General features: G+C 42.0%; 1 pseudogene; it reads right to left on the bottom strand.

Moving 5' to 3' along the window:
- Window positions 1–2,108: 2,108 nt before the first annotated feature.
- On the bottom strand, window positions 2,109–2,231 carry LOC138806462 (small nucleolar RNA U3; annotated as a pseudogene).
- Window positions 2,232–7,736: the final 5,505 nt, after the last annotated feature.

Genomic DNA, 7,736 nt, shown 5'->3' with positions numbered 1-7,736 from the left:
TTTTAATTCTCTTTCTCTGGGCCTGTGGTGGATTGGCCTTCACTGACTCCTGAAGTTAAACGTAGTCATGTGACTTGCTTTGGTCCATGAAATGCAGTGGAAACATTTAAGAAGGTAGCATAGCCAGCCTCTCTTGGCTCAAGCCTGTAATCTTAGATACTCAGGAAGCTGAGAATTGAGGATTGCAGTTCAGGAAAGCCTGTGAGACTCTTATCTCCAGTTAATCACCAGAAAACCAGAAATGGTGCTATGGTTCAAAGTGGTAGAGTTCTAACCTTGAGCAAAAAAGCTCAAGGACAGCTCCCAAGCCCTGAGTTCAAGCCCCATGACTGACCAAAAGAGAGAGCGAGAGCAAGAGAGAGAGCGAGAGAGAGAGAGAGAGAGAGAGAGAGAGAGAGAGAGAGACAGAGACAGAGACAGAGACAGAGACAGAGACAGAGACAGAGACAGAGAAACAGAGAGACAGAGACAGAGAAAGACAGAGAAAGACAGAGAGAGAGACAAAGAGAGAGAGAGGGAGAGAGAGAGAGAGGAAGAGAGAGAAGGTAGCATATACTTCTTCATGCTCTGTCCCTTGCTATTGAGACAAGGTGTAGTCAGGCTGAGATGCACCAGATCTCTGAGCTTATAGAGAGAACATTATCTCACCTTGGGCAAGAAAACAAACGTTTGTCTTGTCAAGCTACACATTAAGCTTTGATGTTGTTCCCACAGCATTACCTGTTTGCTATTGCTTCTTTTTAGTTCACTTGTGGTCAGAGAATGCAATTAATATGAAAGCAGTTCTTTAAAGCTCTTGGAAATAGCTCTGGGCCTAACATGTAACTAATATTCATAACCATGTTATGTTATGGTACCAAAAAGATTTATTCTCTAATTGTATCATGTCTTCTCTATCTTCACTTTTTTTTTTGGGGGGGGGTATACAGGTTTGAACACAAAACTTAAGACAGTTCAACTTTTTGTTGGTAATTTTGGTAATAGTCTCCCAAGGATGTTTCTGCCCAGGTGGGCTTCAAACTATAGTCTTCCTGATCTCAGCCTTTCTGAATAGCTAGAATTACAGGTGTGAGCCCCAGCACCTGGCAAGATTCAATACATTATTTTTATTTCTAGAAATTCTTTGTGGTTATTTCCCAAATTTCTCTTCTTAGTCTGTTTTTATTTTTACTTCTCTATTCTTTCTTTGAACCTATTAAGCTTATTGTACATTATGTATGAGATTTTTTTTTAACATCTGAAACCTTTATGGGTCTCTTTCTGATGACTCCCAATCAATGTTATTTTTTTGTGGGTGATTTCTGACTTTGACTGTGAGTAATTCTTCTTCTTCTTCTTCTTTTCTTTTTTTGTCAGCTGTGGGGCTTGAACTCTGGGCCTGGGCACTGTCCCTCAGCTCTTCAGCTCAAGGCTAGTGTTCTACTACTTGAGCCACAGCCACTTCTGGTTTTCTGGTGGATCACTTTAAATAAGGTGTCTGTGTGTGTGTGTGTGTGTGGTCTCTCAAGGATGTTTCTGCCCAGGCTGGCTTCAAACTATAATTCTCCAGATCTCAGCCTTTCTGAGTAGTTAGAATTACAGGTATAAGCCACTGGCCTTCAGTGCTACTATAGTTCTATGCTTAAGATTTTGTTGTTTGTTTATTTGGACCGTATACTCAGAGAAGTACTGATGTTTGGCTCTGAAGTCTACAGAGATATTATGTTTCTTACCGTCAAAAATGACCCAGGCTAGTTTTGCCCCTGGATGAGGAGGTTTATTTCTCTTTCTCCTTACCTGGAGAGTCCAGCCATGCACACATTGAGGTCCGGCTTGTATGCAGAATTGACTTTATGTCCTGGTCTTTTATGTCCTGTCCCTGGGAAGTTACTGAAGTGAAAGTTCACAATTCCCAGAGCTCTAGGGAAATGTTCAGGGTGGAGGCGAACCTTGGTCTCCTGGATTCTTAACCCCTGTTCTTTTTTTTTTTTTTTTCTATTTTCTTTTTCTTAATTGTTCTGAGAATTGAACTCAAGACCTCACACATGCTAGGTAGGTACTCTACCATGAAGCTACACCCACAGACCTATTTGTTATTTTGTGTGATTGCCAGTGGTGCTGGAACTCAAGCCCTCGCTTTCCTTTTTCTACTCAAGGCTGGTACTTAACCACTTGAGACACACTTCTACTTTCAGCCTTTTTTTTTTTTTTTAGTAACGAACTATAGAAATGATCCCTGAAAGTATAGTCTTTCCGCCTTTTTTTAAATTGGTTGTGGGGCTTAAACTCAGGACTTGGGTGCTGTCCCTGAGCTCTTTTGCTCAAGGCCAGTGCTCTACCACTTAAGCCACACCACTTCTAGTTTTCTGGTGGTTAATTGGAGATAAGAGTTTCATGAGTTCTTTTCTGCCCAGGCTGGCTTTGAACCACAGTCCTCACATCTGAACTTCCTGAGTACCTAGGATTACAGATGTGAGCCACCAGTGCCCAGGTTCACTTTCAGCTTCTTAGTAGTTTATTGGAGAGAATAATCTCTCAATTTTATCTGCCTGGGCAGACTTTGAACTATAATCCTCAGGTCTCAGCCTCCTCGATAGCTATTATTTATGTATTTGTTCATTCATTCATTTTGAGACAGTCTCACTGTATAACCATGGTTGGTATCAATCTTGGGATTTTCCTGCCTTAGCCTCCTGAGCAGCTGGAATTACAGATTCATTCATCTTGAGTTCTACAGATCTCTTTCTTTAGTACCAGATCCTTCAGGAAATGTACTATATTACTGTTAGGAATGAACTCTCTATATGTGCAATGTTGATACATATAATTTTTTGTCAGTTTCTCTGGTCTAACACCACTTCCTCCCAATTGCCCTCTGCTTCCAGGGTGTAAGGTTCTTTGGGATAAAGAAATAACAGCAATAAATGGCTAATTGCTAATGATCAAATGTCAATTTATCATCTAATGAAACACGATAACAAGTGATTCAAATATTATTAACCATGAAGCTCTGAAAAGTCACTAAACAAGATAAGTACAAAAAGAGCCTTTCCATTTGGCCAGAGTGCACTGAAATAACCTAATGCTCCAGGAACTAAGAGAAGATGGTGTGGATATAGAGACACACAAGGCCAGACTTTAAGCTTCCAACATGATGGAAACCATTGACTCACTTCAGTGTCTCTAGCTAAAGCAGAGGTTTTATTTGCCTCTGAGTTTTACTTCTAATTTCTGTGAAGAGTAAGCACAAGACTCCTGGGAAAAGAAACTAGAATACTAGGCTTTTTTGGTCAAATATGTAGAAAAAAGATCCAAGCCTAAGTACCAGTGGCTCACACTTGTATTCTTAGCTACTCAGGAGGGTGAGATCTGAGGATTACAATTGAAGCCAGCCCAAGCAGCCAGTCTATGAGACTCTTATCTCCCATTAATAACAAAAAGCCAGAAATGGAGCTGTGGCTCCAGCCTTGAGGAAAAAAAGCTCAGGGGCAGCATTCAGGCCCTGCGTTCAAGCCCTAGCTCTTGCACACACATAGACACACACACATAAAAGATTCATTATTGCAGCTCATTGTTCTTTATCCAGCATTATGCTCAAAATCTCTAGGCCTTCCCTATGGGGAACTAAGAACCAATATTTTTATTTATGAGAAACAGATAGCTGGCTTAAATGTTCTTTGTCACCTCTCTTTCCGGGTTGATGACAAGAAAAGGAAGAATGGTATCATAATAGTCTTGGCATCTAGGATATTATTCTCCTCTCTGGGCAGTTCTAAGTCTTACACTCATGGACCATCAGCTTGCTTGCATGGACCTCAAGCTACTTAATGACCTGACAGAAGATAAGGAGCAGAGGTTCATGATGAGTAGAGGGAGGGCAGGAGAGAAAGTGTGATGGTGTACTTGGAGAGTCTGAATAGAAGTGTGGTGAGAAGGAGAGTTTAAAGATCAAAAGTCCAATCAAGGCAGGGACTTGTGGCTCATGCCTATAATCCTAACTACTCAGGAGGCTAAGATCTGAGGATCACAGTTCAAAGCTAGCTGGAGTAGAAAAGTCTATAAGACTCTTATCTCCAATTAACCACCAAAAAGCTGCAAGTAGAGATGAGGCTCAAGTGGTAGAGCACCAGCTTTGAGTAGAAAAAACTAAAGTATAGCACCCTTAGGGACACACACACACACACACACACACACACACACACACACACACACACACACACACACGTGCAGTTCACACAGTGAGACCAAAGGAGGATACTCTTAAGAGAGAAGCAACAAGGCACAATACTTATGTGCATCTGATCATACAAAATAATATTTATGGAAATGAATTCCAGAAAATGGAAGCAAGTTTTTTTTTATTTTTCTTTTTTGCTGTTTTTCTTTTCTTCTTTTCCTCCATCAGTTGTGGGGCTTGAACTCAGGGCCTGGGCACTGTCCCTGAGTTTTTTCGTTCAAAGCTAGTGCTCTACCACTTTGAACCACAGTGCCACTTCTGGTTTTCTGTTGGTTAATTGGACACAAGAGTCTTACAGTAAGACTTTCCTGCCTGGCCTGGCTTCAAATCATAATCCTCAGATCTCAGTCTTTTGAGTAGTTAGAATTACAGACAAGAGCTACCAGCGTCTGGCTTTGTTTTCTTTTCCTTATGTTCTGTTTGTTTGTTTGTCTGTCTTTGGGAGTATAAAGGAAGGTACAGAAATGGAGGAACAAAGGGTGAGCAAATGCAACAATGATACTTCCTGGGCACTATATTGAAAATTATACAACTTGTGGGTGGAGATGGGAGGGAAAAACTGGAGAGAGAATGAGGGAAGGGGCGATATTGACTAAAATGAAATGCATTCTTTACCTGACTCATGTAACTGTAACCCCTCCGTACATCACTTCTATAATAAAATTTAAAAAGAAGTTCAATGAGACAGGTTCAATGGAAGAAAGGTTGCAAACTCTAATGATTTGGATCTTCATTCCATTCTTTCTAGTCTAAGTGCCATTCAGAGATCATTGAACTGTCCTTGAGGGTATGAGCAGAAGGAGGCCCTTTCTTGGCAAAAGCTAACCAAGATTAGAAAGACTGCTGCCCTGTACTGACAATGGCCAAGTGGCCACCACCCCTTTTGCTGGGAGCCTGTCCCTGTTTAATCTGGGAAGAGGTGGGTGGATAGCAGACTATTGATAGCTGTAGTACTAGGTGCTGACCACCGTTCATTTCTACCTGGATCTTCCGTAGCTTCTTCTCAAAGAAGACAAGTGGGTCCAAAGATGTAGTAACTCAAATGTCAGTTCTTCCAGATGTCAAGACACTCTTAGTCGGGCGCCAGTGGCCCACGCCTGTAATCCTAGCTACTCAGGAGGCTGAGATCTGAGGATCACAGTTCAAAGCCAGCCCGGGCAGGAGAGACCGTGAGACTCCTATCTCCAATAAACCACCAGAAAACCGGAAGTGGCGCTGTAGCTCAAGTGGTAGAGCGCTCGCCTTGAGCTGAAGAGCTGAGGGACAGCGCCCAGGCCCAGAGTTCAAGCCCCACGACCGACAAAAAAAAAAAAAAGACACTCTTGACTGCTGCGTCATGTATACACACAGTACACACAGCTATGTATACACATCGTCCCCTGACACTGGAGCATGCAAAGACACAGTGCCTTCCCACAAGGAGCTTCTGTTCCCATTCCCCACATGCCATCCGTGACTCCCTGGTTGTCATTGCAGGAGCCTACCCAGATCCTTGCACTCCTCTGGGAACTCACTATGAACATCACTTTCCTCATCCGGGAAATGACAATACTACAGAATATTGGAGAGAGTCAGTCTCTTTTGCAGGGAAATGGCTGGATCTGCAGAAAATGATGCCCAGTGAAGTAAGTCAGGCTTTGAGAGACAAAAGGTGCGTGTTTTCTGTCATTTGTGGAAGTTAGATCTAAATGAGAAACATAGTCGGGTGCTGGTGGCTCACACCTGTAATCCTAGCTACACAGGAGGCTGAGATCTGAGGATTGTGGTTCAAAGCCAGCCCCAGCAGGAAATTCTGTGAGACTCTTATCTCCAATATACCACCAGAAAACTGAAAGTGGCGCTGTGACTCAAGTGGTAGTGCACTAGCCTTAAGCTGAAGAGATGAGAGACAGTTCCCAGGCCCAGCGTTCAAGCCCCACGATCGACCAAAAAAAAAAAAAAAAAAAAAAAACATATATGAAAACATATACAGGGTTAAATGCATGTATATACAACCGAATTCACTGAAGTATGATATACTCAGGAGAAATTTCCAATGGTCTAACTCCTTTGAACAACTGACAGTTGAACAAAATAAATGCCAGGAAGCTGAAACATGTTTTATTGTATGTAGGGGCTTTAAGGGGCAGAGGACAAAAAAAATGGAGAGAGGAAAGGTACATTGGATGAAGTCATCATATTGAATGTACATAACGTGAGAGTATGGGTGGAGTTGGGAGAGACAGGGGAGACCAGTGGGCGGGGGGCTATTGATCGAGATACTATACTTGCAAACTGATTTGTTAAATTGAAAACCCTTTGTAAAATTACTTAAAGATAGTTAAAAAAGTAAATAACAAAAGAATAAATAGTTCATTGGGTTAAAAAAAAGGTATCAAGGATATCATTTGAGCTGGGTACTGATGGCTCATGCCTTATAATCCTAGCTACTACGAAGTCTGAGATCTGAGGATCAAGGATCAAAGCCAGCCTGGGCAAAAAAGTCCATGAGGTTCTTAACTCCAATTAACCAAAAGAAAAAGAAAAAAATAAAAAAAAAACCCAAAAAACTGGAACTAGAGTTGTGACTCCAATAGTAGAGTACCAGGCTTGAGCAGAAAAAGCCAAGTTACAGCATGAGGTTCAGAATTCATGTTCAGTACCACCCCTCCCACATACAAAAAGAATACTATTTGAAGTATAAAAGTATATTTACTACCATTTATGATTAACCTCATCCAGAGTGTGTGTGTAGATATTAGCTAATGATAATACTTTCAAAAATTCTTCCTGTGTGTGTGTGTGTGTGTGACAGTTTTCTTTTTCTGCCAATCAACTTTTACAATCAAAAGCACTTTGAGCCAGGTGCTAGTAAATCACATTCATAATCCTAGCTACTTAGGAGGCTGAGATCTGAGGAACAAGATTCAAAACTAGCTCAGGCAGAAAAGCCTATGAGATTCTTATCTCCAATTAACCATGGGGGGAAAAATGCCAGAGGTGGAGGTGTGGATCAAATGGTAGAGCATTAGCTTTGAGCAAAAAGTCAAGCAAGAGGTTGAAGGTCTTGAGTGCAATCCCCAGTACCAGCACCCCCCTTTCTACCCCACCCCACATACACAGAGCAACATATAAGATCACTGTGATTTGGCCAAGAGTAGCTCCTTCTGGAAGTGACTGTGCATGCCAGATGCCCACACTTTAACAATGGTGACCTCTGCCACTTAGAAGAACAACAAGGCAAATGCAGCACAAGGGGCTGAAGTGCACTTGGCCCAGGCTAAAAAAATAGGCCAAAGGCAAAGAAGAAGAGCTGTCAACAGCCACATATGGCTGGAGTTGAGCCCACAGGGTAGAGATGTTTAACACATTCCTGGGCAGCTTGTGGAACATCCTTCTTATAGTAGGTATGCCCAGGATGAATTGTACACAGGACTTTTGCTCATTGCTAGGAAGGAGAGGACTTTATTGCCCAATGGTCTTCCCTAGAGACTTTCTTCTGTAGAAGGGGGGAGTTTTGAAAGTTGTCAATCTTTCCCAG

This window comes from Dipodomys merriami, unplaced genomic scaffold (assembly GCF_024711535.1).
Source record: "Dipodomys merriami isolate MVZ:Mamm:240054 unplaced genomic scaffold, mDipMer1.0.p SCAF_10, whole genome shotgun sequence".
Classification (NCBI taxonomy): Eukaryota; Metazoa; Chordata; class Mammalia; order Rodentia; family Heteromyidae; genus Dipodomys; species Dipodomys merriami.
Note: the sequence above shows the minus strand (reverse complement) of the source record. Positions and strands in the feature narration are given on the sequence as shown.